The sequence below is a fragment of the Lynx rufus genome, unplaced genomic scaffold (genome assembly GCF_022079265.1).
Source record: "Lynx rufus isolate CCGP_SWC_20201006 ecotype Redwood Valley unplaced genomic scaffold, mLynRuf1.p SCAF_26, whole genome shotgun sequence".
NCBI lineage: Eukaryota > Metazoa > Chordata > Mammalia > Carnivora > Felidae > Lynx > Lynx rufus.
In genome coordinates this window covers 4,612,305-4,625,962 of record NW_025814841.1, presented here as the reverse complement: position 1 = coordinate 4,625,962, position 13,658 = coordinate 4,612,305, and the positions used below count along the sequence as shown (strand labels likewise).

General features: G+C 52.9%; 1 long non-coding RNA gene across 1 annotated transcript in view; it reads right to left on the bottom strand.

Annotated features, from left to right (window-relative positions):
* Nucleotides 1-13,393, bottom strand: part of LOC124519084 (uncharacterized) — a 36,974-nt gene extending 23,581 nt beyond the window's left edge. Inside the window, exon 1 of the long non-coding RNA XR_006963995.1 lies at nt 12,705-13,393. This is a non-coding gene — a long non-coding RNA (uncharacterized LOC124519084). The remainder of the gene's footprint in view (nt 1-12,704) is intronic.
* Between the last annotated feature and the right edge of the window lie 265 nt (nt 13,394-13,658).

Genomic DNA, 13,658 nt, shown 5'->3' with positions numbered 1-13,658 from the left:
CAGGGAGGGTAGGGAGGAAGAGGTACACGCAGAGGAAGGGAGTGGAGGAGCGTGGAAATGGAGGTGTGAGCACTAGCAGGGGAGGAGGGACACCTCAAGGTCTGAGTTGTTCTGCCTTAAGGGCTGGGAGGGCTACAGAGTTTCTACCCCCTCTTCCACACCCATATTCCTGGGGCCAAAACAGGACGGGATTGTCTCCAACGTTTCCCTTCATCCTTAGAACAGAGACCTCCGAGGGGCTGGACTAGGGGAGGCCTCAGGAGCTGCCTGAATGGAATCTTCTTCCCACGTGACCAGTCCAGCCCGGAAGAGCCACCCAGGAGGACATCAAGAGTGGGTTATCTGCAGGCCTGGGTATATCCCCCAGCTGAGGAATTTCTCAGGGAAAAGAAGAGTGGGGAATGGGTGAGGATGGCTGAAAATGGGAGAAGCATATTCATTTTATCCAACCAATATTTATTGAGGTCCAGGCACGGAACTTGTGCCATATTGCCAGGCAATATCTAAACACGACAGGTAATGTGACCTTGGGTGGCGCTTCCCAGAGCCTTCTCTGGGATGGAAACAGTGTCCCTTTAAAAACAAACAAACAAACAAGCAAAACAAGGTGGGGTGGGGAGGTGGGATCCAAGTGCAGATAAGTTTGGGACACATTGGGTTACAGAGAGTTAAACGGATTTACTCCCTGCAGGACATCTCAGAGCCTTTAATCTGTTAACATGTTCTGAGACTCTCCAAGAAGTGGAGAGGCTAGCATCATCTTAGCATGCTTGACCCCAGGTCTCTGTCATTCCTGGCCGACCTAGAGGAATGAATGATTCACAGAACATGCTTTGGGAAGTGTGATATGGTGGCAAAGAGCTCAACTTTGAAGTCATAAGACCTGGCTCCCGACGCAGGCTGTGGTGCGCGTGACCTTAAGCAACTTGCTTATGTCCATTTTCACATCTGTAAACTAGAGCTCCCAGTGGCTCTTTCCTGAACTTGTTGTCAGGAGTAAATAATGCCCCTCAAGCACTGAGTGCGGTGCCCGGCACACAGAAACCGCTCGCGAAAAGGGCACTGGCCTGGTTGGGGAGATCCTGGAGCCTGTGTTCAAATCCTATGACGTGCTGGCCTGAAAAACTGACTGGGGACCAGGAGTCAGAGCTTCTGTCTTCTACCTAGTTACTTGGACATAAAACCCAAATGGCTTTCAAAGCCTGCGACCTGCCCAGAGAAAGAACAGTCAAGGAGAGGAAGGCAGGCAAGGGATGGGGGAGGGAGAGAGACTTCTGTTTCCATGCCTGCCCAAGGGAAAGAGACTATGGGAATCTGCTGGCGATGGGCTGCTTTGGCTTCTTGCAGAGGGTGGTGACAGGGAGGGGAATGGCCAGCCAGCACCCCTGCCCCCGGGACCCCAGGACTGTGACTGTGCGAGCGGGCACACAGGAAGCCACTCCAGGCCAGGCGGGTGCCGCGCAGCTGTGGGACTTGGCCCCCGTCCCAGCAGTGTCCTTCCCGGAGGTGACGCTTCGAGAAGGAGATTTCCAGAAAAGCTCCACGGCCCTGCTTCTGGCTGACGTTAGTGCCTCTGGAAGGCTTTGGGCTTGGGGGGACTTCTACCTTAAGGGACGACTGGGGAAAGGATGTCCCTCGCCCAAGTGCTCTGTCCCATTTCTTTGGGGCCCTGCTGACTTGGGAACAGACAACAGTGTGGAGGGGGAAGGCATTCGAACTGGGAGACATGGCGTAAGGAGGGCACCCCATCCTGCAACTGGGGTGCTGCTCCAGAGACCCTGGGGTATGTGCCCGCTCCCCGAGGTTCCAGACCCCACCTCTCCACTCTGGCCCCTAGAAACCAGCCCCCATGGCCTCCGTGACACACGAAAGGTGTCTTTTCATTCTCCTGACCTCGGGGGTGGGGGAGGGGAGAGAAGTGCCACCAGGGGACACCTACGAATAACCGTGATCTCCATTTCACAAGACTCGGAGGTCAAACATCGTGCCCGAGGTCAACAGCCACACCAGAATTTGAACCCACATCCTGTTCAGCACCACGGCTTGCCCTAACTGGGAGGTTCGCGCAGGATCCCCAGTTTAACCTCTGCCTATGTCCTGGTTGGCTGCAAAAACAAAAGAAAACAAAGCCAAAAACACACACATGCATAAATCAAGTAGGACATCTCTGATGGAAGGAATGTGAATCCTGCTTTTTGTCCTTTCGTAAGGAAAAGACAGAATCGCAGAGCCCTGGTTCACAGAGCTCTGTCAGCTGCCTGGGACCAGGACCTATCGGTTTTTCCAGGAGCATGCCCCATCACCACCAGACGGTTCAGACAGGCCCCCCCTTCCCCTGGCTTCTGGGCTGCCCCCCACCACTCCTCCAGTCTCTTTTTCTAGCCAGGGTGGGGCCCCTGGGGCTCATGGCCTCGGGCCCAGAACTTGCCTCGCCTCCTTTCTTGGCAGCTGCTAGCCATCTCTGCAGTTTTTGGCCTAGTAAAACCCTTTTTCTGCCTGCCCAGGGGAGAGTTTTGATTGGCTTCAGCTGGGGTGACCTCATCCTCTCCAGAATTTGGGGATGTTCCCATTTTCCACTGCTCCACCTTCCTCCGCCCCCGCCCCAACCCGCCCAAGCTGTGGAATCCCCCAGCCTCACTGGAGAAGGCGAGCATGTGCCCTGGATTCCTGCCCTCTCCCCACCCTAGCGCTCCCGCTCCCCCCGGCTGTCTTTGCTGCCCCCCCCCCCCCGGCTTTGCCCCAGCCCCTCCTGCACATTCCCTTGGCCCTCAGATTCTCCTTTCCCCTCCGCGGGCCCCTGCTCTCTTTCCGGGGCTTATGGGAAACTGCATTATTTAAAATAATCATCTTACCCTTGTGCCTGTCCTTTTTGGTCTACATTATCTAATTTAATCTTCACAATGATCCCGTGATATAAGGATTCTCCGGTTTACGGGTGAAGAAATGGAGACTTAGCTGATGTAACCTACTCCAGACAATCTGTTAGTGTGGATGGAGTCGGGGTCCACACGTAGGTGTGTCTGGCTCCAAGGCCGCGACAGAGTGCTTGTCACATTGAAAGACGCTGCTGGCTGTGCTCACGTGAGGGATCCCGCCAGCCACACATCTGGCTTCCCTGGAAGGCTCAACAGCAGACCCCATTAGCTCTACCTTCCGAACGTTTCCAAAATCTGGCCACGTCTACCGCAGCCCCTCGGCTGAGCCACCTCTGCCTCCCACCGGAATTTACTGAGATCCCCCACCTAATGGGTCTCCTGCCTTCACCCTCCCTGGCTGTTCTCCACACAGCAGAGTGAGCCTTTAAGGTGTTCCCTCTGATCATGTCTCTCCTCTGCTCAGAGCCTTCCAGTGGCTCATGTCTTAGAGTCAATGCCAAAGTCCCCACAGTGGCCTAGAAGGCCCTCCACACCTGCAGTCCCATTATCCCCCCACACATGACCTCTGATTTCACTCCTTACTGTTCTCCCTCTCTGCTGCAGTTCCACCAGCCTCCTTGCTTGTGCTTCAACACGGACAGCAAGCTCCTGCTTCAGGGCCTTTGCACATGCTGTTTCTGCTGTCTGAAAGGCTGACCCTCAAATAGCTCCATGACTCAGTCCCTCACCTCCTTCAGGTTTTGCTAAAATATCACCTTTTCAGTGAATCTTACCCTATTCGCCTTATCCCCTTTGTCCTGCCCAAACCCTCTCCACTCCCTGCTTTTTCCTCCCTATAGTACCATCACCCAGTGACATTATTTTACTGATTTATTAGGTAATTATCTGCTCCCCCTGCTAGAATGTAAGCTTCATGAGTTTAAACACTTTTCTCTCTTTTTTTTTAACTGCTATATTTCTAGTGTCTAGAACAGCACTTGGCACATAGTAGTTTCTCAATAAATCTTTGTGGAGGAGAGGGAGGGAGAAAGATGTTGGTCAGCTAATTTTGAGTGGTGCAAACAGAAGGGAGTCTGGACAGGCCTCTGAGCATCCTGGCCAGATGTTGGGAAAGCTCAAGTTTGGGGCCCATCCCCCAAATAGAAGTAACCTGTGGACACTTAGTGCTGCTTCTTTGCAGCTTCAGGACCAAACTTTGACTTGAGTCCCTGGAGAGGCCAGTCCCAGGGCAGGCTCTTGGGAAGCAGACTCTGGGATCGAATTGAGTGTGGGGGCTCGTGAGGGCGTGCTCTTCAGGGCAACACCCAAGGAAGGGAGGGGCAGGAAGCTGGAGTGACTTGGAGACGTTGAGCTCTGATTTAGGCCCAAGGACAACCTCGGCAGACAGCACGAGACTGGAACTAACATAGCCCCTAAGAATTGCCGCGTAGTAGGCTGAAGCTCTGGGCCTTTATACCCCAGCCTCAGCCGGTCACCGGCTGGGGGCCTGGCCTCGGCCTCGTGATGCTCTCTGCAGGGAGGGGCTCCCCACAGCTGGGGCGGCAAGTGCTTTCTGAAGGGGGGTCCGGGCGCACGGCTGTGCCACCACAAAACCCTCAGTGCGCGTCTGCCTTATTCACTGACGACCTCACCCACCCGGAGGGGTCCCTGAGACCCCAGAAAGGAGTGAGGTGGATCCCAACAGTACCCCGGTCGGGTGTGACGCAGTCCAGAGCTGGCCATCTTCTGGCGAGAGAACCAGCCAAGACAAAGTCTAAATTGGGGCTATACGGACGGTGCTTTTTTAATTAAAAGAAAAAAAAAATTGCGGGAGGGGAACACTCCTTCAGTAGAGCAGATGTCCGTCCGTCCCTACGTGGAAAAAAAGACTTGAGCCATCGGCGTGTCCCTCCAGGCGAAAGCATAGAAAATAAGAGATTCTACTTAGGAAGTCCTCGAAAGTGGTAGGTGGGCTTTGTCCTCTAGAGTCACGGGTCCCATGTGATAGATGTGTCCTACAGGAGAGAGGCTGGTAGCCAGGAAGAGCCGGGAAGGAGGCAGCATAGGGTTTGGCTAAGAGCTGGCATCAGACTGTCTACGGTTTTGAATATCGGCTCTGTAACTCTTTGGAGGGGAGATCTTCAGAGGCAACTGGACTGAACTGTGTCCGCTTCTCTCCCCCAAGACAGGTCCTAACCCCGATACAGAGAACGGAGTCTTGTTTGGAAATAGGGTCTTTACAGAGGTGATGGTCAAAATGAGGTCATGAGAGTGGGCCCCAGTTGAATACGACCGCTGTCCTTTTGAAAGGGGAAATTTGGACTCAGGCGCGCACCTGGGGAGAATGCCGTCGAATGAAGGCAGAGATTGAGATGACGTAACCACAAGCTACGGAACGCCACGGATTGCGGGCAAACGTCGAAAGCTAGGAGAAAGATGCGTGGAACAGGTCCTCCCTCACAGCCCCCAGAACCAGCCCTGCAGGCACCTTGTTCTCAGACTTCCACCCACCGGAACCAGGAGGCAAGAAATTGCTGTTAAGGGGCCCGGTTTGTGATGCGTTGTTACGGCAGCTGCAGCAAACCAATATACGGTAAGTCTCTTAAGCTCGCGGATTCTGATTCTCTGCTTTCTCACCTATAACACGGGGATGATACTACCTCTCACAGCTGCAGCAATGACGTACGATTAACCATCTCTGTCGTAATTCCAGGCACAGGGCGTGCCCTTTCTATGTCACTGGTGGCGGCTCTTAGGCGTGAGAGCAGCTCATGGCCGAGGTCTTTTCCTACGCCTGATTTCCCCCAGCCATCCCTTTCTTGTCACTGGCCCAGATGAAGACAGCCACCCAGCAGCGGGTTCTGTACACTGACTGCGGTCACTTACAGTTACTGCTGCCGGGTGGTCCGCAGGAAGGAAAGGATGGGAAGGCCGGACTTTAGAGCCCGTGGCAGCCTTCCTACGGCCCGCGTTAACCCGATGCTGATCCCTGCCTCGTGGCTTTCAGTACGCAGACGTGAAGGAAGGAGAAGTTGCCAGATCAGACCTTCCAGATATTCAAAATGACTTCCGGGTGCCTGGGTGGCTCAGTTGGTCAAGTGTCCAACTTTGGCTCAGGTCATGATCTTGTGGTCCGTGGATTCAAGCCCCACGGTAGGGTCTGTGCAGACAGCTCAGAGCCTTTAGCCTGCTGCTTCAGATTCTCTGTCTCCTTCTCTCTCTGCCCCTCCCCTGCTCACACTCTCTCTCTCTCTCTCTCTCAAAAATAAATCAACATTAGGGGCGCCTGGGTGGCTCAGTCAGTTGAGCGTCTGACTTTGGCTCAGTCTGTGATCTCACAGTTCACAGGTTTGAGCCCCACACTGGGTTCTGTGCTGACAGCTCAGAGCCTGGAGCCTGCTTCAGATCCTGTGTCTCCCTCTCTCTCTGCCCCTCCCCCCCTCACACTCTGTGTCTCTCTCTCTCTCTCTCTCAAAAAATAAGTAAATGTTAAAAAAATTATAAAAAAACTTCTTAAAAAGATAAATAAACATTAAAAAATCAAAATTACTTTCAAAAATAAATAAGCAGGAATGAAATGAAATAATAAATAAAATAAAATAAAATAAAATAAATACAAGACTTTCAGTAGAGCATCATTATCGAGAGCAAATAGACACATAAATCACACCCCTTATGCTCAGCGCTGATCTCCAAGGAGTGATCTTGAACATCCCTGTTTGTTTCAGAGAAAGGGAAGTCATGAGATCAAGCATTGCCCCACTTCTAAAGTGGAAAGTGAACGTAACTATCGTCAGTTAAATGTGTACTGTTTATTATAGCTAACCTACCTTGCCTTGCTATGTTATAAAGGTTGTGAAGTTGTGGGTGTTGTTTAATATGTGATACACACACTTAAAAGTTCATTGCAGGCCTTTATATAATCAATGTGATGTGTGTATTTTGTAGGGCCTGGAAAATAATTTTACTCTTTTGAATAATTGTGGAGATTTATAGTCACTATGGCATTGGTCTTATGGTATATTTTTTGGCTGTATTTATGATTCGTTTGTTTAGGAACCTCCAATTGTAACATTATTCCTTTTGGAAGATTTTCTACTTCTCCTTGACACCTTAAAATGTATCTTTCTTTCCTCTTTGCTTCTACAGCTTGTGTTGTTAATTTTGTATCGTAACAACATCTACCACAGCTAAAAGCTTTTATTGGGGGGTGGGGATTGTGAATGCGACATATGCTTATTTTCTTAATTTCAGAAAAGATAGCAGAGTACAAAAAAGCAAATAACGTCTCCCAGAATCACAACCTCTTAGAATATTTCCTTCTTGTCTTTTTTCTCAATCTGAGCATAAATAAGTAGTTCATGTGTAAGAGGAACAGGGGGGAGTAGAGAGCTGTGTCTGTGGCAAAACAGGGACAGGTGTGGGCTTCTGTAGGGAAGTGGTGGGGCAGCTGCCAAGGGCTGATGCTCTAGAAGGAGCGAGGAACCTTCTGAATGAGGGCTCGTCCCATGGGGACAAGTGGTCAAGCAGATGTCTTTGCCTTAGTGAGTGAGCCCTCGTCATTAAAGAAGGGCCGCATCTGAATATAATAACCTAGCTCAGCCTGAGAGCTCAGAACCTATGGAATCAAGTCTGGGTCATGTGGGGAGGGGGGGTGGGGAGGGGTTCCTGACGTGGTCCAGCCATGTCAGGCATTGCAGAGTTGTTTCACTGAAGAACAGGTCCTAGACCTGCTTCATCATCAGCCTTAGGTGCCCAGCAGGGGTGTGGTACATATTACACCGGGAAGAGGGGGAAGCGATCATGGAAATCACGTGTTAGCGGCAATGCCTGGACTTAGACATGAGCCCCATGGGAAACACCCATGGGAAACTTCTAGAAACACTTGGTATGAGTTCGCAGAGGCAGATGGGAGGAAGAACATGCAAAACTCAGGTGCCTTTTGCCTCGATGTGTTGCTTCATGACTCTAGCCAGACAGTGAGACCGCTGAGAGCACAGTCATGTCATATTTAACTTGACTCCCGTCACCTAGCTCATTGCTTGCCTGGCATATAGTAAGTGCTCGGGGCATGAAATTTTTGCTGATTAAATATCCTCTTTTAAATATCTTCTTTTTGATAATCTGATTTATGACATGGTTTCCAGGAACATGCTATGGTTAAAAATGGGACTCCCTGACCAGAAAAATGAAGTCAAGATGCTGCTCACAAACTTAGCATCAATGAAGCTTGGCATTCCCTTCCCCCAAATTCTCTGGCTCCCAGAAACCCATTACGTTCAGAAGCACTGGGATTAGAAAAATGCTGGAGTTTTCCATCAACGAATGCCCTTGAGCCCTGACACTTTTCCTCATTATTTAAATGGATCTAGGAATAGAAGAGAGACCAGAACCAACCAAGCCACCTCCTCAGATGGACAGGAGCCTGGAGACCTGGCCTTTGTTTTACTGGTGAACTGGGTGTCAGCCATGTGTCTGGCACTGTGCTGGATATCCCAGGGGTTCTAGACAAACAGATCTCAGCCCTTGTCCCTGGGGACTTTGTCACTAGCGAGAGAGATTACTGTTGCAAAACCTCTGTACCACAGAGCTGTTCAGGGCAGTGTGCAATCAGGGAGCAATAGCACAGATGAAGTGGCCAGAAGGATCTAGTGAGACCGAGACCCTGGGGGCCAGAGGCAGGAGAAGACTTGGTGAAGAAGGTGGGGAACGAGTGGGCGTGGAGGACAGGTCATCTTGAGGTTGAGAAGGAAGTCAACTAGCAGGGTTGCCCTCCAGCTCTACCCTGTCACGCTGTGTGCCCTTAGGTTAATTATGTCACCTGTCGAAGACTTAGTGTCTATAAAATAGTTCCTACCTCGCAAGGCTGTTGAGGAGTAAACGATATGCACAAGGTGCTTAACAAAGTGCCAGGCCCAAGATAAGCACTCAATAAATGTCAGCCATGGCTTTTGTTATCAAGAAGAGTGGGTGAGGGGCGCCTGGGTGGCGCAGTCGGTTGAGCGTCCGACTTCAGCCAGGTCACGATCTCGCGGTCCATGAGTTCGAGCCCCGCGTCGGGCTCTGGGCTGATGGCTCAGAGCCTGGAGCCTGTTTCCGACTCTGTGTCTCCCTCTCTCTCTGCCCCTCCCCCGTTCATGCTCTGTCTCTCTCTGTCCCAAAAATAAATAAACGTTGAAAAAAAAAATTAAAAAAAAAAAAAAAAAAGAAGAGTGGGTGAAATTTGGAGACGGCTAGGGATTGGGAGACCTGACCAAGCTTCTGGAGTAGTTCAGTTCTATTTATTTATTAAGCACCAACTATGTACCAAGCATTGTGCTTGGCTCTGGGGTAGTGGAGACAGGGGCCCTGCCCTTAAAGAACTGACAGGCAAACTGGATACAACAAATAGGCAACACTCCCCGTTGTGTTCCCCACAATAAAGCAGGGAGTGTGTAGGGTCGGAGGAGGTCATGTGGCCAAGGCTACAGGAGCCCTTTCCCAGGTGGAGGATCTCAGCTGAGATCTGGGTATGAGCAGGAATTAGCCCACGGGTAGAGGAGGGCCGGACAGGAGAAGAAAGGGAGAGTCTTGAGCAAAAGGAAGAACATTTCAATCATCTGGAGAGTTCAGTCCATTCAAGCCGCTACAAGTCAGCTCAGTGTGTCTGGATCCAATTAGATGGGGAGGGAGGGAAACCGGTCACCAGGGCTCTGAGGCCAATGGAGACCCTGAAAGGGAGGGCCATAAACTCACTGGTGCCTTCCGAGGATTACCTTAATGCCCAATGGGAGGAGACGAGGCCAGAGGAGACAGACCATGATATTTTGTGATCATCCAGGTGAGAGACTGGGGTGGCCTCAACTAGGGTGGTGGTGGAAAAGGGGACAAGGGGACACATTCCAGAATTACTTAAGAGCAAAAGTGACCGCAGCTCTTTCTGCCCCGTGGGCCCTGCCCCCGTGCTTTAATAAAGATCACCTTTTTCGCACTGAAAAAAAAAGTGAACCCTGGTCCTCGGGGATCTCCCACTTGCACCACACTTACATCAGGCACTTCGTGAAAGACAGACACGTATAGACCACGCCAGATGAGTAGCAATGGAGGTTCGCAGGACACTGGAAGGGTACAGGAGAGGGCTCAGCAAAGGCTGACAGACAGGGCCAGGCCACAGGTAGAGGCTCCTGCCAGAGGTGATAGTGGTGGCCTGGGAGCCACTGGGCAGGGTGTGGACTTAACGCTGGTCCTCGGGATCCCAGCAGGGTCACACTTGATGGTATGGGTTGTAGGAGCCTTTGGGGAGCCCCTCCCCCCCACAGAGGGAAGGTGGGAACGGAAGTGGAGTACAGAAGGAAGCAGCTGCCTGCAGGGTTCATCGGAATGGGCGGGGGTGGGGGGGCGGGGAGTGGGAGCCCAGAAAGGCAGATGTGCTGCTCTGGGCCCAGGGGAGAAAGAGGAGGAGGAGTGAGCAGGAGAAACTTCGCAGGAAGTGACTAGGCTGATGGAGGGAAGGAATCCACTGCGGCTCCGGCATGAGGGCATGAGACTGAAGCTGAGGCCCTGTCCAGACGGTGCGGCCAGAACCAGGGCACTCGGTACCCAGCACAGGGAGGTCAGTGCCACAGCTACCCTTTCCTGGGTGCCTGCTGCCGCCAGACCCAAAGCCTGCAGACGGGCAGACATCGTGACACCATTTCCTCCTCACCACCGCCACCGTCCATGCTGTTGTTCCCCACTTTACGCACGCGGCCACCGTGGTTCAAAGAGGCTAAGAAACTCACCAGGCGCGCAAGTGATGGGAAGCCGTGAATTCAACACAAACCTTGAACGCTATGTGAGGTAGGGTTGAGCATTAAGTCCATGGATGTGTATAGAGGACATGGAACAGTGCCCGGGACAGAGGGGGCATTTTCCAAGCGTTCCCCGTTATTATCATGTCGGGACACAGCATCAGGCCCTGGAGATATTGTGGTTAACAAAACGAGAGATTCCTGCCCCCGTGGACCTTAGCGTCCCGTGAGGAAGACAGACGTAAAGGAAAGATGCAAGAAAACATAACACAGATCACAGGAAGTGCCAGGAAAGAAAATGGACTCTAATGTTACAAAGTGCCCAGTTTGACCCCAAAGCCCAGGCCGCTGGACCACGAAGGGCTGAGGCATTAGTGGTCGGGGACTGGTTCTGATGCAGGACGAATCATGGTGGCACCTCCACAGCAGGGTTCCTTTACGGGAAGAAGCAGAGACAGACTAGAGCAGTGGTTTTCAAACTGTTTTAGCTGAGGAACCTTTTATTTAAACAGGAGCATAAGCACAAGCCAAATCCAATGAGCAAACAAACACAAGCTCGACTGCTCTGACTGAGGGCCGAACTGCCCCCCGCCCCGTCTGCCTTTCCATTTCCATTCTCCACAGCCCCAGAGGGGCTCCACCAAATTCCCAGCAGGAACGCCATGGGATCAGAATAGGACTTAACATTAAATGAGCACTTACCGACAGCTATCATGACTTACGCTGTCTCGTTTCATTTTCTTTTTTTTTTTTTTTAATTCTTTTTAACGTTTATTTATTATTGAGAGACAGAGCATGAGCATGGGAGGGGCAGAGGGAGGGGAAGACACAGAATCTGAAGCAGGGTCCAGGCTCTAAGCTGTCAGCGCAGAGCCCGACTCGGGGCTCGAACTCACAAACCGCGAGATCATGAGCTGAGCCGAAGTCAGATACTTAACCGGCTGAGCCACCCAGGCGCCCCTCATTTCATTTTCCCCATGACCCTATAAAGTCATCTTTTTATAATGAGGAGCCTGAGGCTTAAAGGGGTTGATAACATCAACCAATCAATGGCTGCTTGAAAGAGCTGCTTGGCGGTCACGGTCTGGCGCCTGCCCAGCTGTGTAGCCCCATGGCTGCCACCCCCTCACACGCACTCACACGTACACACCCACACATACACCCACACATACGCTGCAACCACACTTCCTTTCTTTAAATCACAGGTACCCATCTCGCATCCCCAGCCTCGGCACACGCTTTTCCATTCTTCAACCAGTATGTTAGTCTCTTATTGATTCTGCAACAAATGATCACAAACAGTGGCTTAAAACAACACAAATTGTCTCATACTTCTGAGGATCAGAAGTCTCCAAAGTGGGCCAGCAGGGCTTTGCTCCTTTTGGAGGCTCGAGGGGGAGAATCCATTTCCTTGCCTCTTCCAGCTTCTAGAGGCTTCCTTGGCTCACAGCCCCCTTCCAGCAACGCCATCACTTGACCTCTGCTTCCATCTTCACATCTCTGACTCTGACCCTCCTGCCTCCTTCTTATAAGGCCTCCTGTGATGACATTGTGCCACCCAGATAATCCAGGAGACTCACAGCTCCACTCCTTAAGAGAATCACAGGTTTCTTGCCCTGTAAGGTAACACATTCCTACGTTCTGAGGATGAGGATGTAGACATCTTTGGGGGCCATTATTCAGCCTGTCACACCTCATAACCCCACACTCATTCTTCACACCTGAGCTTCAAGAGCATGTCCTCAAGGAAACTGACAGCCCAGAGGAGACCTTCTGGAGGTGGGGGCCTCACAGCAGCCTGTGCCTCTGCGTCACAATGCTCGTCAGAGTCACAGTTTGGCGTTTGTTTGGACCTTATTTGATTAAGGCCATGACTCAAGAGTGTGGGGAGCCGCTTGGTTTTTCCATTTGTGTTTTCAACAGAGTCTGGCACACAGAAGTGGCTCGATTAACATTTGCTACATAAATGGATGAACAAATACAGGACCCTGCCCGAGGCAAGTAGCAGAGGCAGGATTTGAACTCGTGCAGCCGTTTTACAGAATCCCATCCTGTAAGCCTTGCACCCTCACAGCCTTACCTCGCGCAGGCCTGCCGCGGGGCTCAGGCGCAGGGGGCATGTGAAGTCACCTCCAGGACATCCCACCAGGTCATGTGGCTGGCGGACCAGACCACGCCTGAACACCTCCAGGGGCACCAGTCTGACGTCCAGTGATTTAGGACATGGGGTGGGAGTAGGGTAAGAGTTCCGTAAGCCCTAGCCACGTGGGACTGGGGGCTACGGAGGGACGGGCAGCCGCTGGAGAGGCAGCAGTGGGGGGGGTGGCACGAGGCAGGGGCGGAGGGGGAGCCCGTGGGCACGCAAGCGGGAGGAGGGAGAGAGAGCCCAGGGCAGCGCCTCGGGCAGGCCCACGGGGAGAGGCTGAGTGGGGGGGGGGGGCGATGCCAGCGAGGAAACGAGCTGTCAGAAACTCGGAGGCGGCGTGGGAAAGTGCAGTGTCATGGAAACCAGGGGAGCGAGCAGGTCCATCCGGGAAGAGGCGGCTGCCGGAGCATCGGCGCCGCGGGGCGGGAGCGGGAGTGGGAGGCCCAGGGCCACCTGTCCTCGCGGGGCAGGCGGGCTCGGTCGACCTTCAGCAGGGTGGTTTCAGCAGAGGGCAGGGGAGCCGGAGGCGGAGGCGGAGGCCTAGCGGCTTGCAGGGTTCCGGAGGCAGCAGCGGACCAGACCGCCCGTTTCCGGATCTGGCAGGGGGAGCGGAGGGCGGTTGCTAGGAGGGGCGGCGGCGGGACGGGAGCGCGCGTGTGGGCGCCTGGAAGCGCCTGGGAGGAAGCAGTGGAGAAGCGAGAAGGAGGGCACGTCGTGGGCGTGCACCCGGCTGGACGGGAGAGTCCGAGCATGAGTCAGCACCCGGGGCGCTCAGTCCGTGAGAGGTGGGAGCCGCCCGGGCACCGAGACCAGCTCCTGGCTCCCGCCCGGGTCAAACCGGCATCGCGCTTGGGGCGGGGGAGCCAAGCTTTTCTCCCTGCAGGTGCG